Here is a 27,897-nt window from a genome sequence, read left to right on the forward strand (position 1 = left end):
GTGCCGAAGACTAAGCTTGCGAAGGCCATACCCTTGGGAGCCCAGCACACTGCTCTTGGGGAGCTGCAGAGCCTGTGTCCAGACTCACAAGTAGCTGTACCTCATCAGGTTTTAGCAAATGCCCTTGCAGGGGCAGGCAAAAGATGGGTCTTCTTACTGGAAGAACCCAAGGGACCTGCAACACTCCAGGTGACACAAGGTCCCAATAGCACATTAGCAGGTGAAGTTCCCATCTAGCCCAGGATTCTCTCAAATCCATAATTAAATGAAAATTTATAGTGGCACTGTTCCCAGAGCCTCCCTCTTTAGTAGCCTTTCCTGAGGCCTGAGAAGTTCCTCAGTACTTTGTTCTCAACTCTGAACCGAGTGGATCTATTTTTGTAAATGCTCTATGCCTCACTAAATATTTTATGACTCAACATCTGACATGATGAGTTAATGAGTTGAATAACATACTAACCAGTGCTTTGCCTCTGTCTCTGATGGATTTATAAGAATCTGGTGAAAGCAACAAAACCACAAGGGTAGATTGGGAAGTTGAACTGGGAATGAACGAAGCCAAAGACATGCTGAGTGGCAGAGGAAGGGTCTGTTTGGAACCAGCAGCTGTTTGGGCACTCAGACTTTTTCTCTCTCCTATCTTATGCGGCTCTATTTTTTCAATGAAGTTCTAATGAAGTGGCCAACCACCAGCTCCTGGGAGACCACAGTGAAATAGTTTGGAAAATAAGTTACCTCCACATTGCCATAATCTGTCCAGAGGACACAAGTGATTTTCATCCACCTTCTACTTCCAGTTCCCCTCGCCCTTGCCTACCTGTCACTTTAATCCCTAAGCTTGGGTGAATTTTAGCTGCTGCTCATTTATTCAGTAAGTTCACTGCAGTAGCTGAACAGCAGCCATTACCAGGCATGGATGTGTGCAGAGCAGCCCCGTGCTTTCTGCAGGTCCAGACCTGTTCCCATAGGGTGATGACAGGATCTCCCTGTGCCCAGTGCAGCAGTACTCTTCCTCGCTCCTAGCTCTATGTCTTAGTTACTCTTCTCTCCTTGCTGAGACAAAATACCTGACCCCCAGAATTAAGGAAGGAAAGGTTTATTTAGCTTACAGGTTATGGAAGTTTCAGTCCATACTCAGCTGGCTCCAAGGCAGAGTGGCACATGGCAGTGTGCAACAGTGCATGGCAGTGCAAAACAGCAAAAGCAGCAAGAGCAAAAAAAAGAGGCAGAGAGCAAGCTTCTTTCTCTTCCTTTTACTGTATGAAAACTACCTGCCCCAGGGCGGGTGTAGCACTCACACCCCAAATCCCAGCATTAGACCATGGATAAACTCTAGATGCCTACCCCACGACTGCATGAGGCTTGCGGGGGGGGGGGGTGGAACATTCAGACACAAACCACAGCACTCTACTAACATGTGATGACCCCAGAATAACAAAATCCAAACATAGGCTCAAGGTTAGCAGGACTCCTTCCTCCCCATCACAGAACTGGGCTCTGTCACCTGGAAGGGACTGAGAGGAAAGGATGAACACATGGGTTCAAGGAGTGGGTCACTTCCACTCTTGGCTTCTCATTTGGAGGGACCCTTTCTTGCCCTGCGAGCACTGTCTTATGCTGGACCCATGCTGGCTCTACCATCCCTGCCTCCACTCTTATGTTGTTTATGGGGAACATGGCAAGAACACTAAGCCCACCACCACAAGTGGCTCAAAGAGGGTCCTTCTGTCAGAAGCAATTACATCTGGGAATCACCCTAGCAAGAAAGACCTATAAGCTTTAGAAAGGATCTCCAGGAAGGGAGCTGAATCGTTACCTGAAGTGTACATTAGCTCTGGTGGAGGTAAATTATTAAGGGAACCCTACTCTTAAAGTGAAAAGAATGGATTTTGGTAACAGGTGATCTGCCTGGTGATGGCCTCTCTGAGCAGTTGTGTGTTGGTCTTGATATTTGCAGTGATAGTGGCTAGAACAACTTTGTGAAGGAGAGCTTCTGTGCTGAGCCCATGCTTAACTACATACCTACCTCCCTGCCCACTTACGCAGAACAGGAGCACGACTCCACAAGGAGAATAGAACTGTGTCCCCAGCATGGAGGGAGAATCCCTGCATCATCTTCTCTGAGGCACTAAAAGGGAGGCAGTGTTCTGTACATTCTGACAGCTCCCCCTGTCATGCTCGTGCATCCACATTAGGAAAATCCTACAAAGCCTTCACTTCAGGATGGAGAGACAGAGAGAGTTTATCAGATAAAAGAGCCCACAGAATTACAAGATTCTCTGCAACTGGAGACATAGGATGTCAATAGCAGGGCTCAGCCCAAGCCTGAAGGTCTGAGAACCAGGGAAGCCAATGGTGTGACTCAGTCTGTGCTAGTGACCTCAGAACCTGAGGAGGCCAGGGGTGCAAGTCCCAGAATCCAAAGGCTCCAGCCTGGAGTTCTTATGTCCTGGAGCAGGAGCACAGGGTATCCTGGCTGTAGGAGAGAGTTTGAGTCAGCCTCTCTTCAACCTTTGGTTCTTCCCAACCCTTGTCCACATGGGTGGTGCTACCTACACCAGGGCAGATCACCCCCTGACTAACAGGATTACTTTAAAAATCAAGAAATAAAAGTCATAGAGATTTTTTATAAGTCTACCTTAAAACAAGTTTCTTCTTCCACTACCGCTGGATAGCAATGGCCTGAAGATAAATATGTACACTTTAAAAAATATTACTTGAAAAATGCTATTTGTTTAACATTTTGCTATAGTGTGAATCTTACATTTTCCCCTAAGGCCATATGCTGAAGGTTTATACCTGAAGTGTGAACTTTCAGTGGGAAATCCTCAGATCATTGTGCATGGCCCTGACCTGGTCTGACCCTCTTCCTCTCTCTCTTCCCAGCATGAAAGTGAGTAGTGTTGATCTCCTTACGCCCCTCACTTCTAACAGCACTGCCAGGGAGGACCAGCAGCGGGCCCATCCAATCACAGACTGAAACTTTGAAAACCATGAGCTGAATGGGACTTTTCTCTGTGTAAGTTCATCATTATGGGTGTTTGTTAGAGCAGCAGGAATGTGAGCAACTCTCTTCCAAACACAAAGCACACATCTGACATGAGACAGAAGAAAGGAATAACCAGGGATGGCCCCTCTGCTGTAGCCTCTGGCCCATGTTAGACGCTACAGTTTTTCTTAAGAGTCTAATAAGAAGGCAGTGTTTCCTGTGGATGTGCACTCTGCCGTGATTCCAATGTTACCGAAAGGCCGCAGGGTTGTCCATTCTGCAAGGGCGCGGGCTCCTGGCAAGCCCTCAGTTACTGTTTACTGAATGATACAATTAGAAAATCCAACAATCCAAAAGACCTGAAATTCTTTTTAATATCCCATTTTCAATTTCTCTTGATTCACCCCATTTTATACAATAGTAGATCAACTGCAAATAATATTTATTAAGTAGTATTTGGGTAGAGCTTCCCAATCTTCCTCATAACTTTTCCTCAGAATAGTAGATGCAAACCTTGAAAATTGCACAAATCCACAACTAAAGGATGAGCCCTTAAAAGCCCCTAGCCTAGTACATGAGTTGGGCATAGCTAAATTTTATTTAGAATATCTTGAATCATCTATAATGTTGGTCCTGTCAATACTCATAGATTCCCAAGGAATATTAGCATTTCTTACACATGTATAAAACCACTAATACCACATTGCCTCTCTGTTGTCTTGGTTGACAAATCACTCACACTGGGTTCAGATTTTTATGGTATGGGCCTAAGTTTTCCATGAATAGTATTCCTTTTTCTCTCACTACTCTCTTATTTAATATGCCTCAGTCCATAGGAAACAGCCATGCAAACGGAAGCCTAAACTCTGATTCCCACTGAGCCCCGCAGTCTGTATCAAGGGGCAGAACTGGACATAGGCAGAAAACTGCAATAGCTTCAAAATAATGAAAGTACAATCTTGTATCAGGATTAAGTATGCTTGATACACACTGACTTTATCTCCACCAACCAAATGGACAGAGATTTTTAGTGCTGCTTTTTGGAAGAACTGAATGTTTGAGGAAGTTCTTAAAGAACTTCATGGGAATGGAGAATAACCAATAAAACCCACAAAAATGTGAAGAGAAATAAGAGTTCAGTTATCAGTGAAAGAATTTTAGAGCTCCCCTCCCTGGTGATGGCAAACAGGAGGCTCTACTCTTTGATGCCCAACAGGTCAACAGCCAGCCAAGTCAATGAGTCTTTGTAAGCAAGGAGCACAGGGCCCCAGCTCAGGCCAACTCAGAGAGACCAGCCCCACGTAATTCAAATAATGGCAGTTAAGGCAGACATAGCCAGATTTTTTTGTTTGACGTGGAATTAGTATCCAGAAAGCTGACCACAGCTTTCTGGAAGCTCAAGTTTCCATGCTTGCTTACGGAAAATGGTAAAATGTCAGTTGTTCAGGTTTGTTGAGTGGCTCGTGAAGTTCTCCAGCAAATACCAGAGCCCAGGTTCCCTGTACTCATTTCTTGTTTAATCTAAAGCGTGATCCATTGATTACATTTCTTAAGGTAGTTTAAAGTAAGAGCATTTTCCCAAATTGTAGATTGTCTCAGAAGCAAGCATTTCTCTTTTCCATGTTCCATGAACCTAACAACATGAGGACATCGCAGGAAATTGTACAGGCTAAGCTCTATCATTTTTAGTGTAGAAATACACAAATACAAAAGTGTGTTCTTTCTATTGTCCCCTTGACCCTCATTTTCCCTCCAACTGAGTTTTTAAAGAGAGAGCCTTACTCTGTAGCTGTGAAGTAGGCAGGTCTTGAACTTCCTACGTAGCACAGGCTGGCCTCAAATTCTCAACCCTCCTAACTCAGCCTGGCTCCAACTAACTTCTTTATCATGGGATTTTCCCCTATTTACAAGAGAAGTAATCAATATTCTGTCTCCCATGAAGTCAGTTGGCTTTGGGACCCTCAAACTTCTGGTGTCTTCTCTGTGTCCATGAGAACCAGGATAAAGCCACTCTGAGACCAGAGAAGACACAAAGGGCACTAATCACAGGGCACTAATCATATGTGATCGGACTGGTGGTTGGGTTGTGACTCTGTTGAGTGGTCCTTGCTCTGGGCTACTGAATGGCTTTCCTTTGCTGCATCATAGTTTTCCCATCTGTTAGATGAAGAATTTATGAGCTCAGTTTACAGTTTAAAGTTCCTTTACTTCAAAGTAATTTGAGGTCTAGATTTCCTTGACACTCTTAGGCATCTCATTTACTCTAATAAGATTAGACTTTCTTTGTTAGATATTAAATATGGTTAATGCCTTAGTGTGGAGAAAGTAGCTGTCAACTTTGTCGAAATTTGGGAACTTTTTCAAGCTTACTTTGGGTGCATTTTAGTAACTCTGGAAGAGTTCATTTGCATAGCCAATCTCAGTTGCTTGAGATATTGGAAACAGGTCTCTCAGGAAAACAAATCATGTCATTTTCATAAATAGGTCATTCCATGTTGCTTCTCTTTGGGAATAGCCTTTCTGCCTAAGAATATTTTAAGGAAGAAATAAGAATGATTCAGTGCTTGTGTCTTTCATACTCTGCCCCCCAGGACCAATGAACCTTTAGTAAGTGTCCAGTTTGAGAGAGAATCCAGAGGTCACCAAGACATTTTGCCAATTAATGTACATTTTAGCTAAGTAATTGGTGTTTCTCAACTTTATGTTACCCTTACTGTATAGGCTAACATATAAAACATAGAAAGGTATGAAAGGATTCCTCAGGTAGTTTAACTCATTGTACACTGCGTAAAAATGGCTTAACGTTGGTAAAAATCTAGCTTTAAGCTATTTATAATACTGTTGGAAGGAGAGAACCTACATAATATCGGAAGCTAAAATCTCTGGGCTCATGTGGACAACAGAGCATGTTTTCAGCCTCTCTTGCTGCTGTTGTCCCTTGTCTGCTGCAGCAATGTCAGCTCCAGAATCAGCATTCTACTTTATGCAACGCTTTTCCCCAGATGCATCCTCCCTGGAGTCCTAAAGGTTGAACGTTGCACAGTGATATGTTGGATACATCTGTTCCTCTTCTAGATCCACCCTCCACCATTCTGCATCATGTGTTCCAGCTGGATTTGGCCAGTGAAGAAAGCCAGCAGGAAGTCAGAGAGCAACAGGGACTGAGGCTGAGGGTTTACTTCCCAGCTCCCTCCCTATAGGATTGGGGGTTGGTCAGTTGTCATCAACCAAAGGGCTGGTTGTGAGACAATGTGATGACACAACCCCCCTACTCCAAGTGTTGGTAACCACTGTCTCTCTCTCTTGCCCCCAGTTACGTAACCCAATCACAACTTTCTAAACAGTCCCTTTATGAAACTTTCCCCTAAACCATCAGAGTAAGTGGCATGTCTTATCTGCTGGAACTGTAACAACATACCTCCTCTCTAGGCCACTAATCCCATGAGGACAGGGTTCACTGCTCTACATTACTGATTGCTGTATTGTAGTGCTAGAGCCATCCTAGCATACATGAGACACTTAAGAAATATTTTTTAATGAGTTTTCATTTTCTAAATATGGATCTAACACGGGTTTTATGATATAAATGGATTTTATAATTTCAGAGACTGTCTTTGAGGAAAAGAATATACAAGTATCTCGCTGTTGCAAAGCTTACAGAAATATGCAATTATCTTGCTAAGTCTCTTCCCAGGACCCTGAGTAGGCTCCTACAAATGAAATGCCTTAAAACTTAAGCTCCTCTAGCCTCAACCTGTCTCCTTTTGAATCTCAATTCAGAATTTCAATACATCTGTTAGCTGCCTTTGTAGGAATGTGCAGAGAAAAGAATGGTGTGATAGTGGGAGTCACAGAAATAGGCAAAGTTAGAGATTCCACCCCTCTACCAGTGAACTCTGAACTCTAAACCTGAATAGAAGAGTTAATCTCCAAGGGTTTTGGTCTACCTCACCTGTGACACAGGAATAATACATTTTCTTAGGGCACAGTGGAGAGGATTACTTTTCCTGAAGAAACTTGGGAAAGCCTTGTGACTGTGTAGTCTTCTGTGCTGAGGCCTCCTTCCTGTCTTCTCTAGGCCTGCTTCCTGTCCTTAGGAGGCATGGTTTCCTTTGTGCAAACCCTGACCACCAGCTAAGGATGCTGCTGCTTCCAAGGATGAGACCCAGACCTGCTCACAGCAGCCCAGGTGTCAGTGTGTGCCCAATGGAAAACTTTGCCTCTAGCAGAGTTTGTCAGCTACAGGAGGCCCAGCCCTGTTGCTGGAGATTCCTTTATGTCATCAAGCCTCACTCACCCCATTCTCCAAGGAGCCATTTAGGTTCTCCAAACACATTTTTTATTGCTTGCTCAGAGGAAAAATTCTCCCCATAGTTTATTTTCCAAGTGATCCTCAAAGGCATGTCAGTGGGCTTTCACATAAATATTTTATTACAGAGACAGTTGAGTAAACTACCTTTTAGAGCCTGGGCCAGTGTTTTAAATTCTATATATTCTTACTAACACTCTCTCTCCCAGTTTCTTGTATATGAATTTTATCCAAATAAATAAGTCCTGTGAAGACAATAATGATTTTTTTAGTTTTATTATACCCTTAGAATATAATATACCTTAATGCTAGCCATTCTTACTGGGGTGAGGTGAAATCTCAATGTTTTAATTTGCATTTCTCGAATGACTAATGGTGTTGAACATTTTCTCATGTATTTATTTGCCATTTGTATTTCTTTATCTGAGAAGTGTGCATTCATCTCAACTGCCCATTTTGGGATTGGGTCTTTGAACTTGGGAGGCTGGTGTTTTTTAATTCTTTATATGCTCTAGATAGAAGACCTTTGTCTGAGGGACAGGCAGCTAACAATTTTTTCCCAATTTGGGCATTTTCTTTTTACTCTGCTGGTGATTTCTTTACATGTGCAGAAACTTTTCAGTAGGATGAGATCCCAGTTGTTGATTCTTTGAAGTATTTCACAGGCAGTTTGGTTTTTGTTCATGAACTCTCTGCCTACCCTTATATCTTCAAGGTTTTTACCTAGTTTCTCCTCCAATAGATTTAGTGTTTCTGTTTTAATATTGAGATCTGTGATCCATTTTGACTTGAGTTAGGTGCATGATGATAGACTTGGGTCTATTTTCAGTTTTTGATAGGTGGCAAACCAATTTCTCTAGCACCATTTATTAAAGAGGCTATCATTCTTCCAGTGAGTTTGTTTGGCCCCTTTATGAAAGATTAGTGTGTTGGTGGTTATGTCTATGTCCTCCAATCTGTTCCATTGATCTTCCAGTCTATTTTTTAGCCAGTATCATGTTGATTTTATTACAATGGCTTTGAACAAATGTTAGCAAGGCTGTAGAGAACTAGGATCTCTTCTCCACTGCTGGTGGCAATGCAGACTGGTGAAGCCACTTTGGAAATCAGTTTGGAGATTCCTCAGTAAAGTAGGCCTAGAGGTCCCATTCAACCCAGCTATTTCCTTTCTGTGTATTTTCCCAGAAGATCTGAAAACATCATATCACAGTGATATATGTGCACGCATGGTCATAGCAGCACAATTTGTAATTGCTATATTGTGGAAGCAACCCAAATGTCCATCCACTGAGGACCGGATAAAAAAATTGTGGTACTTTTATATAATGGAGTACTCAGCTGTAAAGAAGATAAATTACAGTACTCAGCTGTAAAGAAGATAAATTCAAGGCTTTTATAGGGAAATGGTCACAACTAGACACAATACGCATAAGTGAAATACATCAGACCTGCATGTGTAAGCATCATATTGTCTCACTAGTGTAAGACCTGAAAGAGTGAATAAAAACTAGGAGGTATGGTAGACATTGTGAAATGAAAAGAAAATGCTCAAAAGTAAAGGGCAACTAGGGTGTGGGAAATGAGAAGGAAAAGAAGGGGAAATTATGTAAGTATATATGTACAGGATAGCTAACATAGTTGTACTACTGTCTTTTATTGCTCTACAGAAGGGAACAGTTAATGATTACTTGTTTGATCAATCTGGAATGTCTCTATTTGTTTTCCTGAGAAGCCACTTTGAAAATATCAGTGGGTAATACAACAACCATGGTTAATTTCCTACAAATTTGTCTGTAACTCTGTTTTGTTGCATTGTTCTTATGCTATTTTGTAAGTGGATATCTGTTTGTTAATATGTTTTATTTCTTTTATTTTTTAAAATAAAATAAAGAATATAGTATACTTTATATGTAGTAGATTCTCAATAAATTTTTGAATTAATAAATGGGTCACTGAGGACAAATGCAAAATGGAATGATCTAAGGGATATGAATCATGAAAATAAAATAAGAAACCAAATATAGGAACTATTTTATAGCACATATCTACAAAAGTTAAATATCCTGTGAGTTAATGAGCACTTCATGAGGTTTTGAGTAGAAACTAAAGAACACTGTCAGAAATTTTGTAGAAGAAACTCTGCATTGAATCCAAGGTACAAGTGTGTACTTTAATTTCAATTCCAACTTATGAGAACATATAATTTCATAAAATCATACTGCCTAAGTGTTGACTAATGGTGTTAGTAACTAGAGACCTAACCTTGGAGCTAATTCCAGTTCCACTGTAGTAGCTTTGGTATCTTATGTAGATTATGTCAGATGATACAAGAATCCTCAAGTGTCACAGTAAAAACCCATTAACCACATAACAAATGCTAGATTTCTTCTCTAGCTCTCACTACTCAAACTCATTATTTTTTTGTTTGTTTGTTTTTGGTACCAGGAATAAACTCATGACCTCACACTTGCCAGGCAGGCACTATGCAGCTGAGCTATATCCTCAGCCCTCTCAAACTCTTTATTAAAGCTACATTAGTCAAGAGACTCTTCAAAGATGCAATATAAGAAAGAGGCTGGTACTGCAATCTAGAATAAATGATCTCTCAGACTGCCCCTGGCCTTAACTACCTTCATGCATTTTAGCAACTCAAATATAACATTTAACAGCCAGTTCTTGAGGTATAACAAAAAGGCCCTGGATTAAAGAGTTCCTCAGTTTCCTCCGTGTAAAAAAGGTATGGTTTTATTTAGATAATTCACCTACATTTTAGCATTCTTCAAATAGAGTAGTGATAGCTAGGAAATCTTTCACAATCGTCTTAGGCTTCCTGGCCATTGTAGGCAGAATCGCAGCATCACTGGCAATCACACTGGCAATCACAAGTATGTTATTGTGTGCTTTGAGTTTTGTGAGCTGCAGTAAGCCACATGTCATTCATTTGCCGCAGTCAGCCCATCTTGGTAGCATCCTGTGGGAGGCAAACCTCTTCCACAATGACTTCATTTCTTCCTAGAATGAGGCTAAGTAATGACTGTATTGCGGCTATTAAGATGCAATTTCAGTTTCTCAAAAGGGAATGGTCTTTCCTTGGGCCCGGGATCCTCCTGGGGCTGCCCAGCATGGTCCCCCAGCTTCCCTTCCTCCAGCCTCTCTCTCAGGCCCAGGAAACCCATTCTCTGCTAAGCATGCTTCCGTGTCTTCAGGGGAGAACAGATCCTTGTAGCTTCTGCCTGGGAACTCTGCAGTGCTCTGGTGTGTCTTCCCAAGTCTGATTAGTTCTTCCAATAAAAGTCCTGATACCATGTCATCTATCCTTCCAACCCCAGCCTATCCTGAATAATTTTCAGTGCTAGTAATATGAATAATGAAGCATAACATTAACATGGGTGAGTTGTTCAATGGGGGTAAAGAAAAAGCGGTCAAGAAAAGGCTCTTTTCCCTCTAACTGGGAAATTAAACTGCTCTCTTGGTTTTGGTTATAAAGGAAAGAAAAAAAAAACTTTCACTCAACTGTGAAAGCAACAGATTTGATTGATCGAGCTGCTATCCTTGGTTAACTTCATAATGACTTCGCTTGACTGGGCTGATCTTAAGAAAAATTTGCTTCAAAATTCTGCCATTGCCCCCCATCCTTACTGAGGCTGCAGCCTCCCCCTTCCACCATGCAGCGCTTCCATCATTAATTCCTTAATGACTGGTGTTCAGGTTCCCGATGATTGCAGGCCTCCATCCATGGATTCATTGGCAGATCCTGGTTGCATTAAGTTCTGAAATGCTCTTATCCAGAGCTTTCAGTGAGAAACACATGTTCCTGCCAGTTCTAATTCCAGTAGCACAATGTCTGCTACCACTGAGGAACTCTCCACAGACCAAATGACTTTGACCAATGTATAGTCAGCCTTCTCCTCACTGAGACATAGCACCCAGCACTCACCACTTGAGGGAGGAGAGGTTTAATCTGCTCAGAGCTGCAGACCATGGTGAGCTGGCTCCAAGGCGCAGACATTGTGGCAGAGGGCACAGAGGAGCAAAACTGCTTGGTTTGTGGCAGCTGGGAAGCCGAGCAGGGGGCACAGCACCAGAGAGGAAGGGGTAACACAGACCCCAAGGTCAGGCCTCCGTGACTCCCAGACACATCTTACTGTGTCCACTGCCAACACCGTGGTGGACCCAAAGCCAACAAAGGTGACACACTAACCACCGTACCGCTTGAGTTTGGGTCCAGCAGGCAGAGGGAACCTGGACAAAGAGAGGGATGCGACATGGACACCGCCCCCTAAACTAGAACGCAGGCTGCTCACACTGAAGAACCCAGAAGGACTGACAGCAGCCACCTAGAAGCCCAAGGCAGTGCGCACTCCCCAGCCTTTAGTGTCAAGCCCACTGTAAGTCAGGCATTACCAATTCTGTGTCATAAGGAGGGGACAGAAGGCCTAAAGGGTACATGACTTTCTCAAAGTGACACAATAATTTCAGAGTTAAAATTTAAACTCATATCTCCTGACTCAGGTTTCTGTCCTCTCCACCACACTGTAGTGTTTCCCCAAGGACGTCAGGTTCCTGGGTGTGTTTCTCAGTTGCTGTGTGTCCTTGGTCAAGTTACTTGCTCTCTCAGAGCATTTTTTTGCACAAAGGCATGAAGATTGGCTTCCAGACTGCTGTGTTCTCCTGATGTGCCAAAGAGGAAGTATATCCTACCCATCCAGCAGGAAGAGAATTAATAACTACCATTTGTTACTAAAGGAGCAGTATCAAAACTACTCTGACCAAAACTGAAGCCTTTAGTCATTAAGTGAAATGTTCCCTGCAATCACCAAGACCCACGCTGCAGATGGTCATGGCTATGCACAGCTTCCAGGACACCTTTCAAGCTTTCTGGCCAAATGGCCACCACTACTTCCTTCCTGCCTAGTTTCTGTCTTCCTATCTCCTTGATCCCAGGGAGTGGCTCTGTCTTCCTGCTTATGTACAATTCCTGGACCTAGAGTGTTGCCCCTCCTCATCCACTCCAGCCACTCAAACTGCCTTGAATAGTCAACTGCACTGCCTCCTCCTCCAGGAAACCCATCTGGCTTAGATGCTACTTTCTGTGTCCCCAGCACCCTGGGGGCCATGTATAGAAAGCTGTGTAACATCAATTGATTTTCCCTGTCCTGGAACTGGATTTAGTGCCCCCCGTAGTCAGGGCTACTTCTACCCCAGCATTTATCACAGTAAGTAAAGTGAAAGGTGATTTATAAATGCTTCTGAATGAGCAAACCAGGAAGACAATGATTAATCAACCAAATAGCAAATCATTTCTATTGTAGAAGAGCCAAATTTCTTCAGATGCAGCAGAACTCCGCATACCTGGGCAATGACAAACATTACTTTTGCTGTGGCCTCCCACTCATTCTTAAAAGGGAAGGGCTCTTACCTAAATCCCTCCCATGATTAACCGCTAGGTTAAAATTCAGTATTATAATGGAAACAAAGCTTTTGTAAGTGAGGAGGGGATGAGAGGTTGAAGGGATTCCCTATGATGAATGTGATCATTATGCATATCTAAGATGTACAAATAAAATTAACAAAAAATAAAGTTCAACATTATATTCTCAATTTTCCCTGATAAATCCTGTGAAAATAACCCTAAAATCTTCCTAGTGCACTGCTTCTCACACTGTTTCTCCTAATGTGGCCCGAAGGAAGCTTAACTTCTACTAATGCACTGGAACCCTTTCTCCTCTTTGACAGGATGAGCCTTTTAACCAAGTACAACTTCATTTTCATGTCACTTTCTAGGAGGTGCACAGCCAAATTATTTGTCCACCCCTAACAGTTATACGAATCCTCTTTCTTACATATTTATCTTATTTTATTTTTTGGTCTACTTCCACTCAACCAATATTTGGTGAGATTTATTTTATGCACCAAAGTGTTCCCACAGCTTGCAATATATCAATTAACAAAACAGAAATAAAATTCTGTTCCCATGGAACTTACCCAGGTTAGGGATATAATTTTCAGGTACATCATACAAATTAATTGAAAAATTAGTGCAGTAACATGATCTACTATTGATACTTATATTCATTAAATACTTTGTTCCCTGTTTTATAATGCATTTATCATAAATATATCTCTCATCTAAATTTCATAAATGCTGAATTTCACAGATTTGAAACCTATAAGAAAAACATAAATGCTGATGAAATTAGAATCAGCTCACTCTGACTTTTCTAAATAATAGAAACAAAGTTTACAGGCAGCTCTAGTAATCCATAATCAGCGTTTTCTAACACAGTAGCAGTTGGTGTCTAGAGCCTGACATTTGCTGTGAATGAGAGCCTGACAGCTTTGGTTGTGAGTTGGGGCTGCTTTTGCCTAGCAGTTTGCTCCCTGCTGTCTGGGGGAGGGTATCTGACTTCCCAAGAGGCTCCCTCAGTGTCAGCATCAATCTCAATCTCACAACCCACCCAGAGCTGCTGTCCCCACACAGCACTGACTCCTTTGAGGCTTCCTGGCTCTGGGTTGGATGGTATGCCTCCTACAACTGTGGGGATCTCTCCTCAGATGTACCTGTCAGTCTGCAGAAGTATCCAGCCCCTGGCCCCATGCCTCAGGACTCTAGCATGAGAACTAAAGCACTACCTGAGAGTGGAACCTACTTAGTGGACTGATAGGATAGGCTGTGACATCCATGACAAACACATAATTTATATTGAATTCCAGGGGGCCAAGAGATGGAAGGAGGGGGAGGGAGAGAACATGGAAAGAATGAAGATGTTTTATGTCCGTGGGCCAACTCCGCATGACGAATGTGATCATTATGTACTGCAAACAAGTACTGATAAAAATAAATTTAAAACTGGGATGGGAACTTCATAGTGATGTTCTGTCCAACACCCCCAGACTTTGTCTTCCTTCCCTTACATTCTGACTCCCAGGGATTTTTGAAAACTGTCAGAATGAAGCGACTTTTATTCACCCTTCCTACTCCCACCATTGTCCATGTGCTGCTCTCCACTGGGTCCCACACTGCTTGTCCTGTCTGCCCTTTTCCACAGAGTATTTGGCAGTAGAACCATGAGCAGCAATAACCTCTCATTATGCAGAAAATTGGAAACTTAGTCATTCAACCTTACCTACCCATCTTTGTTTAACTAGTTTACTCTCATTATGGTGTAGGCTACACCATAATGGGTTAGATACAACAATGTTATCTAACCCAGCCACAAGTCAGGGAACAAGAATTTAGTGAGCTAGTACTGAACATACAAAAAGAGTGGAAAGTGGTAATGTAATACCAATTGAAAGGACAACAAGGTTTTGGACCTGGTGCAGGCCACTGCTGATTGTATGTTTGAAAGACATCATCTGTTGGACCAAAGAGTTAGTCTGTCTTTGTTTTGTTTTTCACATATTGTAACAAATTTTGATATTAGAGCTATAGAAAATAAATAACAACTTCCTCCCTCATACTATGAATCTGAGTTCATTTTCCTTTGATAAATACGTAACATTACTAACAGCTGATTTTTTTCTTTCAGGCAGTGGGAAAATGTGCTCTTCTCCTATTCATACAAGATGATACATCAACACATTGTGAATGAATTTGATGAGGTAAAAGAAACCAATTCAAAAGAATATATGCCATTTGAATCCATTCATTGAAAATTTAGAAAGGGAAAAAGTTTTGGTCACATAGAAATAAAACTTTTATTTCTGTTACAAGGATGGAGAATAAGTCAAGAGTTGTCACTATATGAACACAGTAAAACACAGGGAACCATACAATCTATTACAGAGAAAGCTCAACTAACTTGAAAGCTTGGGAAGGCTGAAGAGATAATGTGGGAGTTGAAATCAGGAAGGTAAGGGTATGCAGGGGATGAGGTGAAATAATAATCATGCAATAGCCACCAAGAGATATGAAGGAACAAAGGAAAAAGCCTGGGCCAGTCCATGTCACCATTTATAACTACCCAACATAACAAAAGTGCTCTCAAGAAATTGGCTGAAAATAAATAATAAAATAAAACAAAACAAAACAAAATTATCTCTGTGCTTCCACCATCCAATTTGTTAAAAGTTTTCTGCCCGTGTTTCTTTATATTCATTCCTACAGAGTGATCTGATTTCTCCTCCCAATATTAATTCATTGTCCAGCAAAATCTGCTTGGCTAACTGTCCAATCAAACCCTCACTGTGGTGGTTTGAAAGTTCCAGTGTAGCTGGAAATTGCAGGTTTGATTTCAGTCTCACTTTAAGTCTCCCATGACTGGAGTGGAGCTATTGTGTCTGAAAAAGCATGATTCTTTAAGAACATATTACTGAGACAGGTAGCTAATTAAACCCTCACAGGAGCATCAGAGACAGATGTTAAGCTGTTTCTTCTTCTCTTTTAAGTGGCAGTCTTGTGTCCCCTTGAAAAGATGACTTAGAAATTCCCAAGGAGCCATTAGCTTTCTGGACTACATGGTGATCTCTTCTGGGTAGCACTTGGTAGGGTAGGATATGTGGTTAAATCCATTCTTTCATTTGCTCCTCCTATTTTCATACATGTGAAGAAGTCAGGACACAAAAGATGTGACTAAAAAATATGGTATATGTTTAAAATTAATTGCACTAAAAGACACATTGCCACTAATTGCTCTCAGAATACTCCCTCTCACTTCAAACACACTCATCCCATCGTTCTTGCCACTGTTAAAGCAGTTCGGAAGTCTTTAATTGTGCTGTCCTGGGTGACTTGATGTCCTGAACTCACTCTAAATGCTTCCCTTTCATGGTCATTTGACTTTGGGGAGGAACTGAAAGTTCCACAGTGCCAGATCCAGTAAGTACGGTGGATGAGAACACAGCATCACGTTTTTACAAGCCTGCCTTTCCACTGGATGGTGCTCAGAAGCAGCGTTCACCATAGTTTTTTTTTAATCACACCTAGGAAAAGCAGTTATGAAAGAGGTCTTCCAGAGTTGTCTGAGAAAGTTCCCAGCATGACGGGATAAATGAGTTCCAAGCAAGGAGAAGTATTTTGAGGGGGAATTAGTGTCTTTTATTGTAATAAATATATTGTAATATAAACATTTACCATATTTTTGATCAGTATAAGATTCTATTTTACACATGCTTCTACTTAGGCACAGAGCTTTAAATACTCTGTTTAATTTACTGTTGGAAAGAAACTAGCTCAAAATTTGATAGCTTTAAACTAAAACCATTTTATCACATCTCACGGTTTGGCTGTAAGTATAGTGTTTGACCAGGAGTAGGCTGGTACTGTTCCATCCAGGTACTGTAAGAGCCCTTAGTGGTAGTAACTGCAGGGGGGCTGGTTTGGGAGATCCAGGACAGCTGCCCTTGTAGGTTCAGGGGCTGAGAATGCTGGAAGGCTGAGTTCTCCTGGGACTTTTGACCAGAATGACCCCAGAAGGCCTCTCCAAAATGATAGTTCAAGAGAGTTCCAAAAGATGAAGTTCTTGGGAAAAACATAGAGACATATGATAGTCATAACCTTGAAAGCTGCATAGCCACGCAAATACTCTATTGATTAAACAAGTTGCAAGGGCCAGGGATGTAGCTCAGCAGCATAGTGCCTACCTGGCAAGCACAAGGTCCTGAGTTTGATTCTTGGTACAAAAAAATTAATTAATTAATTAATTAATTAAACAAGCTGCAAGCTCAGAAAAATTCAAAGGAAGAAAGCAAGCTTTGTCTTTCAGACTGTCACAGCCTCACAGGCAATATATGGATTGGGATTTAAAATCAAGACATGAACTTCAAATCTCATTCTTTGATTCACTAAGGAGTCATCAATCTCCCATGTGCCCACAGAGCTAGGCAGGGCAGAGGGGAAGTGTGGCAAGCCACACAGGCAGAATAGGCCTGATAATCTTGCATATACGGCCAGTTGTGCTGATCTAGCAGAAAAAGCTAGTAAGCCAGATTTTTATGAGTGGTCCTCCTTTTAATTATTAATAAATAATTTGAAGTTTAAATACACAATTTGCTATCTCTATTGTATGTCACACAACTCAAACTGTTCTGTGTTTGTCTGGAGGGAAAATGAGATAATTATGTGTTTCTATTGAAGCAAAAACTGTAGGATATGCTGCAATTTTAGATTGGAGATCAGGCTCAGATTCCTATTCTGATCTGACCCTTTGCTAGCTGCACCTTACACTAAGCCACCCATCTTTTTCAAGTCCATGTCTTCATCTGTAGAATGGAGAAAATTAATTACAATAAAAATGATAATAATAATGATGAGGATGATGATAGGACTTCTGTGAGCAGCTTAGTAAAATCCATGCAGCAGAGTAGGTACTCAGTCTAAGGAATTTATCTTTATGGAGGGAGATTATCCTACCACAGGAAGGTGTGAAATAATGAGGAAAACTTTCAATGGAAATCAAGTGAAAGACAACTTTTAGTCTGGGCTCCACCTTTGGCTGACTTTCTGATTTCATCATTTCAGAGTCTCAGTCACCTCATCTGCAGACTGGGAGAGCATCATGCATACTTTCTATTTGAGATCCACCAACTGGCTAGTGAAAGAGTTTCAGAAACTGCTACCAATATTTAAGGCACAATGAAATGAGTATCATAGTCCACTGGACATGCTGACCTACAGTCAGATGCCAGAATCAGAGAGCTGAGAGTAAGGGGACCTGGTATGACAGTGACCTGTGGATCATGGGGCAGAGAAGCCCAAGAAAAGCTCAGGTCTACTGTAGGCTGTGAATTGAAGACAATGCAGCACTTGTGATGGTCTACACAGCAGCTCAGACCAGAGTAGTGAGCACCATGCTCAGAGTCAGGTCTTTACCTCAGTGACTAAGGGACTATCACTTAATCTTTCTGAAGCCTTTGCAAACTCCTCAGGGATAATATGAATACTATAACCTCTTTTAAAAATCGATATGAAGAGCAACTGAACAAGCTTCTCTGAGTTATCTGATAGTGACTTATCCCATCCTTTATGAATGTTTTACTGAATCTTACCCCAACTTTGCACAGTGGCAGTATCGTAGCCAGTGGGGTTTATCAGAGGTGTGATTATTGCTAATTGAATCTGACCCTGAGTCATTCTAAATCCAGCAGAAGACTGAAGAGTGTTCCCCTTTAAAACTCAAGAAAACAAACACCCACACATAAATGGGTGTGGTAAAGTGATGAAACCTGAGTAAGTTCTGTGTATTGCACAAGGGTCAATCTCTTGTTTTGGACATTGGCAGTAGTTTTGAAAGATGTATCCAAAATAGGAAGTACATACAAATCCTCTGTACTCTGTGTGTGTGTGTGTGTGTGTGTGTGTGAGAGAGAGAGAGAGAGAGAGAGAGAGAAAGGGAGAGAGAGAGAGAGTTCCTGTGATTCTATAATTGTTTCAAAATGAAAAGTTTTTTAAAAAACTGTCAAAAAGAGTAGAATGTAAACCAAACAGAGAAAGAAATCTGGAAGACACTAAGTCTGAAGGGAAAGGAAAGGAAAAAGGATGGTCAAAAGACTAGGAAAGTGGCGGGTCAAGAGGAAATCCACAAGGATGGGAGAAAAGGTAGATGAAGCCTGAGAGAAACTAAAAGCTGGTGGGCAGTGGTGCTTGACTCTCACACATAAGAAGAAATCAGAAAAAATCTCGGGACCTAGGCAGACCAATGGCTGCAGATAGAATGGGAGCACAGGAACACACAACTAGAAAGAGAGGTGCAGCACGGAGTGGGGAATGAGACAGAACTGTGGCTGCCAGAAAACACACCAAAAATGGGCTGGCCAGCGTGCTGTGTGTGGTCTATGTTCGTCCTGGAGCTTGCTCTGAGGCAAACTCCTGAATAGTATATTTTGTTTTCCTGCAGACTGGTGATCATTTTCTTGTTTATTCTATCCACAGAAAGGTTAATTATGCTAGTGACTGTGGTTGGAAAACAATTCTTAGAAAAGGCTTTGGTAACAACAGGTTGGCAGTGTATGGAAACCATCTGCTTCCTACAAATGTTAAGGTAAACTTTCAAACTTGTGAAGTTAGCAAATACAGATTGTAAGTTTTAGTTGGTGGGGTGAAAATACATGCTGTGTTGATGCAGACTTTCTGAGTCTTCTTGACACCTGGCCTAGGGGGCACTATGTTGCAAGAAGAATGGTCTTGGGCACATCAGGACTCTGAACATGTCCTCTCTGTTTGCACATGTTAGGGCCAACAGCACAAGAGCATCACACAAGGGAATACACAATTTATGCAGAACATCTCTGAAGTAAATTAAGCCTCTCTGGTTTGCTCTTGCCTTGACCTACTAATGGGAGCAGGATCATAGATTCAAGGTTTGTTTCTTAGAAAAATACTGAGTTTATTCTACAAAGGAACATAAAATGCTGCTTCTCTGACCCCATGGCGTGAATTGCTCTCAGAGGTTGCGGTGTGGCAGTTCCTGCTGCTCTGTCATGGGCCCGTCCCCACCTCTGTGGGCAGCACACCCCTTTTCTCTCACCTCCTCTGGGAGGGAGTGATGGAAACGGCTATGTGCTCCTAACCCAGCTAATCCATCACTTCAGGGAATTTCTGGAAGAGACAGATCATTCAGCTGAAGCTGAGAGAATATTTTAAGTAGAATAAAATTCAAAATTATGAATGACAGGGAGAATGGACATAAATCATATTTGCTAATGGAAGTGAAAAGTCCAATTGCTCCCTTGTGTTTTCAGCTTGTATAGCCACACCTTATTATGCTTAAGTCCTGGGTGGTTTATGCCCATTATTTATTGCAGAATGGCCACATAGATAGATGAGTTCACACTTTAGGTAATCCCAGATATGTGAGTGGTTACCACTCTCCATACAGCACCCTCACGCTGATCATTCTTGATACTATTGTTAAGGTTTGGAGAAGCAGGAAAAATATTGAGCGGTCTACCTCAGTCCTAAGTGTGAGCATCATGCAAAGAAGGGTTAAAGGAAGAAAGTGCTTCCCAGCCAGAGCACTACAGGGACAAGGGAAGAGCTCAGGACTTGGAATCAGAGGATATTTGTTTCAACAGAGATTGCTGCTGCATACTTGACCTTGAGCTGGGTATTTAAACTCTCCAAATCACAGAATTCTTATAACTAAAACTAGATAGATGAATACAATATATCTCATATAATTGCTATATGTGATTAACAGATATCTACCTACATGACAAATATCTATTTTCCCTCCTTGTTTGTTAATCAAATCTGTTTTTCTTAGATATTCTTTCTCACCATGTCTGTATGTTCAGATAAAACCCATTCCAAGCCTAAGCGGATAATCATGACCAGTCCAAGCCAAATGTTGTCATTCCATTTCCCTTGGTAGAACCTGTTTTAAGAATGAGCATGTAACAAACTCTGGGGAACACAATATATGAAGTGCAGGCTTTGGGGGAAGGATACCTCTACAAATGGGTTACTCACTCTCATACACAGCACTATAAAGACAGACTCCACTTTCCTGCTTCAATAGTGCTGATTACATGTGATACCAGACCTGTAGCAGCCATGGGAGGATTTAAAGAACCAATCCAAAAGAGTTTCAGAGAAATTAAGCTACATCAGTGCCAGAAGGAGTCTATGAATCAACCAAAAAACTACTCTATCTCTGATGATAGAATTATTGTGTCTAAACTACATTTTTGTTGTTGTATTTTGTTTTTTTGTTTTCAGTTACAGTATTCAGAGGTCATAATATAAGAATAAAATAAATAATTTTAATGCAGGGCTACATTTCAGATACAAGATGAACCAGAGGCAAGCAGAACCACACAAAATTTTAACCCAGCCCCAAGTCACCTCAGACCTATGCTGTACTAAAGTAATCTGTCCTCTACTTACCATTTGACAGATACGATGAACTCACTCTGAAGGAAGAAGACATCACTTAGAGATTCCATTAATTCTCATGCCTAAAGTCTGGCATTTGGTTAAACATCTGTATATATCACAACTATGAGGGGACAAAACACATAATAGAAAAACAACCAGATAATCTGGTTTTTGGAGTCATCAAGCATGGCCTTTAAAATAACTGTGGGCATAAGCTTTACACAAGTGGAAAATAAGATAAAGTAAAAGGATAACAGAAACCTGTGAAAATCAAATAAAAACTCTACAATTGAGACATATAATAATCTAAATTAAAAATTCAATAGAATAACAGTAATTAGGTTAATGGAAATTATTCAAAATAAAAAAGAAAGGCAAAAAGATGGAAAACAGAATATCATGAAAGGGATGTAATAGAGGATTAAAACATCACATATATAATGTTATATATAAAACCATCAAGAAGCGAATAAAGCAAGATACCTATAATGAAAACCATGACTTGGCAAATTGTAGTAAAACTACTAAAATCCCAAAACAAAACAATTTTACTATCAGCCAAGGTAAACAAAGGTAAACATTTGCTTTCAAAGGATTAAAAACGCTTGAAATTTTAACAGAAACTGTAGAAGCGATAAAAGTCTATAAAAAAAAGTAGAAACATTATCTTAAGAACTAACAGGAAGTAACTCTAAACTCCCAAATCTAAAATCAATAAAAATTTTTCAAAACAAATGAAAGCTCTCTTTTTTTAAATGAAAAAGCAGAGTTTTATTATGATGTTTCTCTATATTTGGCATTGCTGTAAATGCCTAACTAACATTTACAGCCAGTTCAGTACAAATGTGTGGTTTGATAATACCAGACAGCAAATTTAAATGGAAAATAGAAGTTAAACATTTCCACACTTTACAGTATGACATTTCACTGCATAGGTAAAAAGACATTTTTTAAGCTACAGATATCAACAGAAATAACTATATTCTACCAAAATCATGCACAAAAGTGTTCATCACAACTTCATTTTTAGTTGTAAAACTATAAAACAATCTATGTCTGTCAATGGTAGAATGGACAAATAAATTATAGATATACAATGAGATAGTATATATCTATATATCTCAAGAGAAAAATAAACTATTACTATTCAGAAATTGTGGACAAATGCCACAGACCAAAGTTTGAGTGAAAGAATCCAGAAACAAAAGCATGTATGTAGAATCCCATTTTATGAAGGCTGAGAACAGACAGATCAGGCTCTTGGTAGATGCACAGTGAGAGGATTATTAGTTGAGGGGAGTGCAGGAGCATTCTGGGAATGGGTAGCACATTATAAATTCAGCAAATGCTCTCTTAAGAGTTGAGTTCCAGAATATATTTGAATTATTCTTCAATATTACTTATATGAAGAAAAACAAAGCAAAATCAAAATGAACAAATAAAAATATTTCCATACTAGCAAAAAAAAAAAAACTCTAAAAAAATCTGTTGTCAATAGAATTGTGCTGAGAGAAATGTTAAAGAGATCTCCTCATCCAACAAGAAAATTATCCCAGACAATGAAATAAAAATGTGGGGAAAAAGTTAAATGAATGTTATCTGTACTAACAGCAACAATGGCTTGTGAATTCCAAAATGTATGTAATATATTGCTTAACATAAACAACAAAACATCAGGAGTAGAACAAAGAGGATAGAATTGTTCTAAATGCTAGTAATGTCTGGGAAGTGGTAAAAATCTAATTTATATTGACTATAATTGATTAAGCATGTTTGCTGTAATTTCCATTGAAAGCATAGAGAAAGAACACATAACTTATCTAATAGAAGCAAAATAATAAAACAATAGATATGGTAGAGAAAAATATACAAATGTATCCATAAATTCATTAACTATAAATGGACTAAATATTTCAATTAAAAATAAAGATTATCAATTAAATAAAAGGGACAAAAAATATGCTCCCTATCAGACACGCTCTTGAAATGTAAAAACCATGAACTGTAAATACAAAGATGGTGTCCAAAGCTGCAGAGAAGCAACCCAACAAAAGAATTGCAGTGAAAATCCTTGGGTAAATGGTAGTTCAGAGACCATGTGTAAGGAAGTGGGAAAATGAGAGAGGGAAAGGAAAGAAGACAGGAAGGACTGACAAACAGCTCTGACCTGGGACCACCATAACTGCATTCTGCTCCCACAGCTGAGGGGTGGTGCAGTGTGTGTCACCACTCTCTACTGAGCAGTGAGGAGGCTGAGGCTTAGTCCTACAGTCCAAGCCCAGGGTAGGCATGCTTGGAGGCCTTCGAGCTCCCCTGCACGTCATGCTGTTCCACCAGTCCACCAAGATGGGCCTGTCTGGCAGAAAGGAAGAGGAGGAGACTTCAGGGGAACTCAGCAGGGTGCTTCAGCACTTCTCCAAAGTAGCTTCTTTCACAATCAAAAAATATATACCACACAAATAGTAAAAACAGGAGACAGTGCATGCTCTAAGACTGACATTAATAGAAATAAAAAGAATATTTCATAGGGTAAAATGAAATACCTTGCACTTATTAATTAATATACATCCATTTGCATATTATTTCAGAAGATCTGGATGGATAAGAACCAATGGTCAAAGGTGGAAGATTCCAAGACTGAAGTGAGGAAAAAATAGTGTCACAGAGAGCTCTACTCAATAGGGTCTTAGTGGACACAGTTGGGTAAGGCCACCAAGGGTAAGAGCAGCCCCATTCCCTGAGGTAGGAAGAAAGGGCTTAGGTAGACAAAGGTGGGTCATGGCTAACTTGAATGTACCTAGGCTTTCCTAAAACTATTAGCACATCAAATGTCTCAGTGTGTGCCTTTGACAGTGCAGAGAATGAAAGATTAGTCAAAGATGAGAGGCCCAGAGGGGCTATATCAACCCGGAGCAGCCAGAGTTAAGGAGACCCCCCAGGAAAACACCAAAGCTAAAATTTCTGACTTCCATTTAGAATATCAGTATAAAATTTTTTTTAAAAAAGTGGAAGGAAAGCAGCTTAGGCAAGGAGCTTTCTCAAAGCAAGGCAATTTTCTTGGGGAAAGGGGAAGGATGGCCAGACACACATGTTTCATTAATCTAAACTTCTTGTTGTTTAACTATTCACTCCTCACAGAGCCTGTGTGCTTTTGTCCTGCAGTTTAATATTCATCCCTTACCCCAAGCCCCCACAATCAAACATCAGTTAAGAAACTGTAGGGTACAACATGAACCATTTTTGCTATCTTAAGGCTCTATCCCTCAGAAGCTCTTCCTAGTCCTTATTCCTAGTCCCTAATAAATTTTCCTACTCTTAAAAAGAAAAAGACTCTACCCTGTCCTGCTTGGAATTCACACCAAGGTAACCTGCTGGGAAAAATGCAATTATACCCAAGGTGGTGGCCAGGTGACCTGGATCCCCCCACAGCTTTAAAAATATGAACTATGAACTGCTATAAGTAAAAGAAGAAATAAATCTACAAACACAGTTGGAAATATTAACGTTCCTGTCTCAATTATTGATATATTTATTGGCAGAAATATCAGTAAGAAAAGAGAGGGTCTGAATAACACACATTGCACATGGAAGGAACTCGCAAGTACTGCTGCAAGTGAAAGCAGCAGCAATAGAACACACATTCTCTTCAAGTTTCCAGAAACATTTACCAACATTGGCCATATGGTAGGCCATAAAAATACCTGTGAATGGAGGTGATGCAAAATATCTCTAAGTAGCCCTTGAGTTAAAGAATCGATCACAGTGAAAATTAGATACTTTTTTGTACTCATGTATAATAAGAACACACAGCTTCAAGCTGTTGCTGAAAAGGCCTGGTTGGACTGTAAGGCTTAAATGCACATCTTAGAAAAAATTTCATGAAGCCAAGACTCAATATTCTAAATAATTAACTCAAAGAAGAGAAAAAAGAGATTTAACACAGTAGAAAATAATAAAATAAAAACACAACAGAGAACATGAGCATAGCCAAAGTGATCATTCGATGATAAAGTGAATAAGCATCTAGAAAGACTGAATGATTAAGGTGGAAGGAAAGATAATAATGAAAATGACCATATCACAACATACCCTACTAGAAAAGAAAGACATTATTTCCAAAATAAAGATACTTGAAGTTATTTAATAATCTTATATAAATAAGCAAACAAATTAAATTGCCAAACTTCCTTTTTAAAAAGGTTTAAATTGACAAACAAATATGTAGGAAATTCAAAAGATCTATAGCTACTTGAAAAGCTAAGTTTCTATTATAATTTCTACCAGAGATATTGCAGGTTTAAATAGCTTTGCTGGTTAGTTTTCTCATATAGGTAAGAAGGAAGTATCAACTTCTGCAAATAGAAATAGAAAAGGACATAACTTTGTAAGGCAAGCATAAACTTGAGGCCAGCCATAACGTGGCAGGGATATTACAAAAAAAGGAAAATGTGAGCAATCTCACTCAAAAATGCTAAAAATTATAAAGAAAATAATGATAAGTCCAATCCACAATTATGTAAGGGTGATGATACACCAAGGTTAAGTAGGGTTTATTCCAGAAATAACAATTCTTGGTTGGTTTAGTTCTCAAAGTTTAGTCTATGAATTTCTCACATGAACAGAATAAAGAATAAAATCATATGGTAATCCCAACTGACGGAAACATTTTATAAAATTCAAAGCCCTTCATTCTGAAAACTTCTGGCAATGTTGCAATAGAGTAAGCTTAATCAAATAAATACTACCTTGAAAACCTATTTGATATTGTACTATAAAAATCAAATACTGGAAACTTCCTCCCTGAAATGGGGAATGAGACAAGAGCTGCTTAATAGTACCATTTCTATTCAACATTGTTCTGAGGACTTGCCTGGTAAAAGAGGCAAAAGAAGCAAAAAGTACAAGAGCTACTATGGAAGAATTTAAGACATTCTTATTAACAGATGTCATGATTACATACAATAGACAACCTCAAAAACATAACAATAGATCTAATAAGTGAAATCAGCAGGATTAATGTAAAACAATTTTGTTATATAGCAGCAACAAATAGAAAATAAGTGTTTTAAAAGAAAAAAATTAAAATTAATCTCATTTCCAATACCATCAAAGACATGAAATACTTGAGGAAAAATTAAAAAAAAATAGAAGACCTCTACACCATAGTCATGAGACATTATTAAGAGCAATTAAAGAAAACCAAAATAAATGGGCAGCTATGTTCACCCAAGCTTCTGCTCATGTTCACACTGTAATGATGTCAATTCTCTCCAGAATGGTCTTATTGGTTCAATACTACCTCATTCAATATCCGCAAATACATTATTTAATTTTGGGGGGGAAAATGACCAGTGGATTATAAAATTTTGTGGAAATGCAAAAGGCTGAGAATAACTAAGATAATCATGAAAAAGACAGTACTAGCAGATTCATCTACAGGATAACAAGACTTCTTTAATTAATTAAAATCTTGTAGGATTGGTGCATAGTATTAGGAGAGAGTTCAAAATCATACCTACATATGCGTGCTCACTTGATTTTCACAGCTGTTTCTGTGTAGTACTATTAGGAAATATAATCTTTACAAAAATGCTACTGGCTCAATTGAAAATTACTATGAAAAACACAAATTTTATTCCTTCCCAGTAACAAACAACAAAAAGCAATTTTCAGTGAATTCAGATCACAGTTTTAAAAATGCAGAATGTTAAAGCATCTAGACAAAAAGAAAAGATGTCTTTATGATCTTAGGATAAGCAACACAGATTTACTAATCAATAGCCAAAGGAAATATGTTAGATTGTATAAAAATTAATAGTATGCACCATGAAATAGAATTTAGAGAGTGAAAAATCAAGCCACAAATGTATATGCACAAACTCTAGGCCATAGCATCTTTGGTTCTAGGTATGAAGTCAACAAAAATGTGATTCCTTTTTATCTTGCTATCAAAAGAAAGCGCAGGATTTCACAGTACCTATAAACTGAAATAACTCATATGGCCTCCAATATTAAAATGTAAAAAAATAAAGATAAACTCTTGCTACATGAAACAACATGAAATGAATCTCACAAACATAACTGAATGAAACAAATTACAGACAGCAGAGCATACAATATAGGATTCCATTGAACAAAATTCAAAACTGGCAAAGCCAAGCCAGGCTGTTAGAACTCAAACAACATAGACCTCAGCACAGAATGAGGCATAGGGTGTGGTGTACAGATAAGAGCTTTTTCTTTGATGATGGTGTTATTTACATAGGTACATGTACTTTACAAATCCATCAATAACTTTGATTTGTGAATTTTTGAATTGAAATAAAAAATAAATGATATATTATTTGTAAAATTAAAATATATAAATACAATATAAATGTACATAAAAGTATTTTGTGTAACACATTCAATTGTTCAAGAGTGAGAACCTGGTAGAGATCAAAACATATTTCCTAAAGACAGAAAGAGAGGAGAAAGTGTACAAGGTGGACTAAAAGGTGGGTAGGAAAGACAGGTGAGTGTACCTTGGACAATGTCTGCTCTGCCAGCTAACTGACTGACACATAAACAAATATGTTCAGTTGCAGCAATCCAGGGGATCAGGTTCTGGGTTGTTCTTTTATCCTGCTAAGTGGGCATTTTATTTTTTTTTATTTTAAAATTAAAGGGAGGAAAGCATTAACAGACAGACAACATTTTACGAAATAGCAAAGGAACAGTACAGACAATACAGAGTTACAAACAAAGTGGTAGGAAATTAACAATGCTTGTTGTATTACA

The sequence above is a fragment of the Chinchilla lanigera genome, unplaced genomic scaffold (assembly GCF_000276665.1).
Source record: "Chinchilla lanigera isolate Chin_1 unplaced genomic scaffold, ChiLan1.0 scaffold00022, whole genome shotgun sequence".
NCBI classification, from domain to species: domain Eukaryota; kingdom Metazoa; phylum Chordata; class Mammalia; order Rodentia; family Chinchillidae; genus Chinchilla; species Chinchilla lanigera.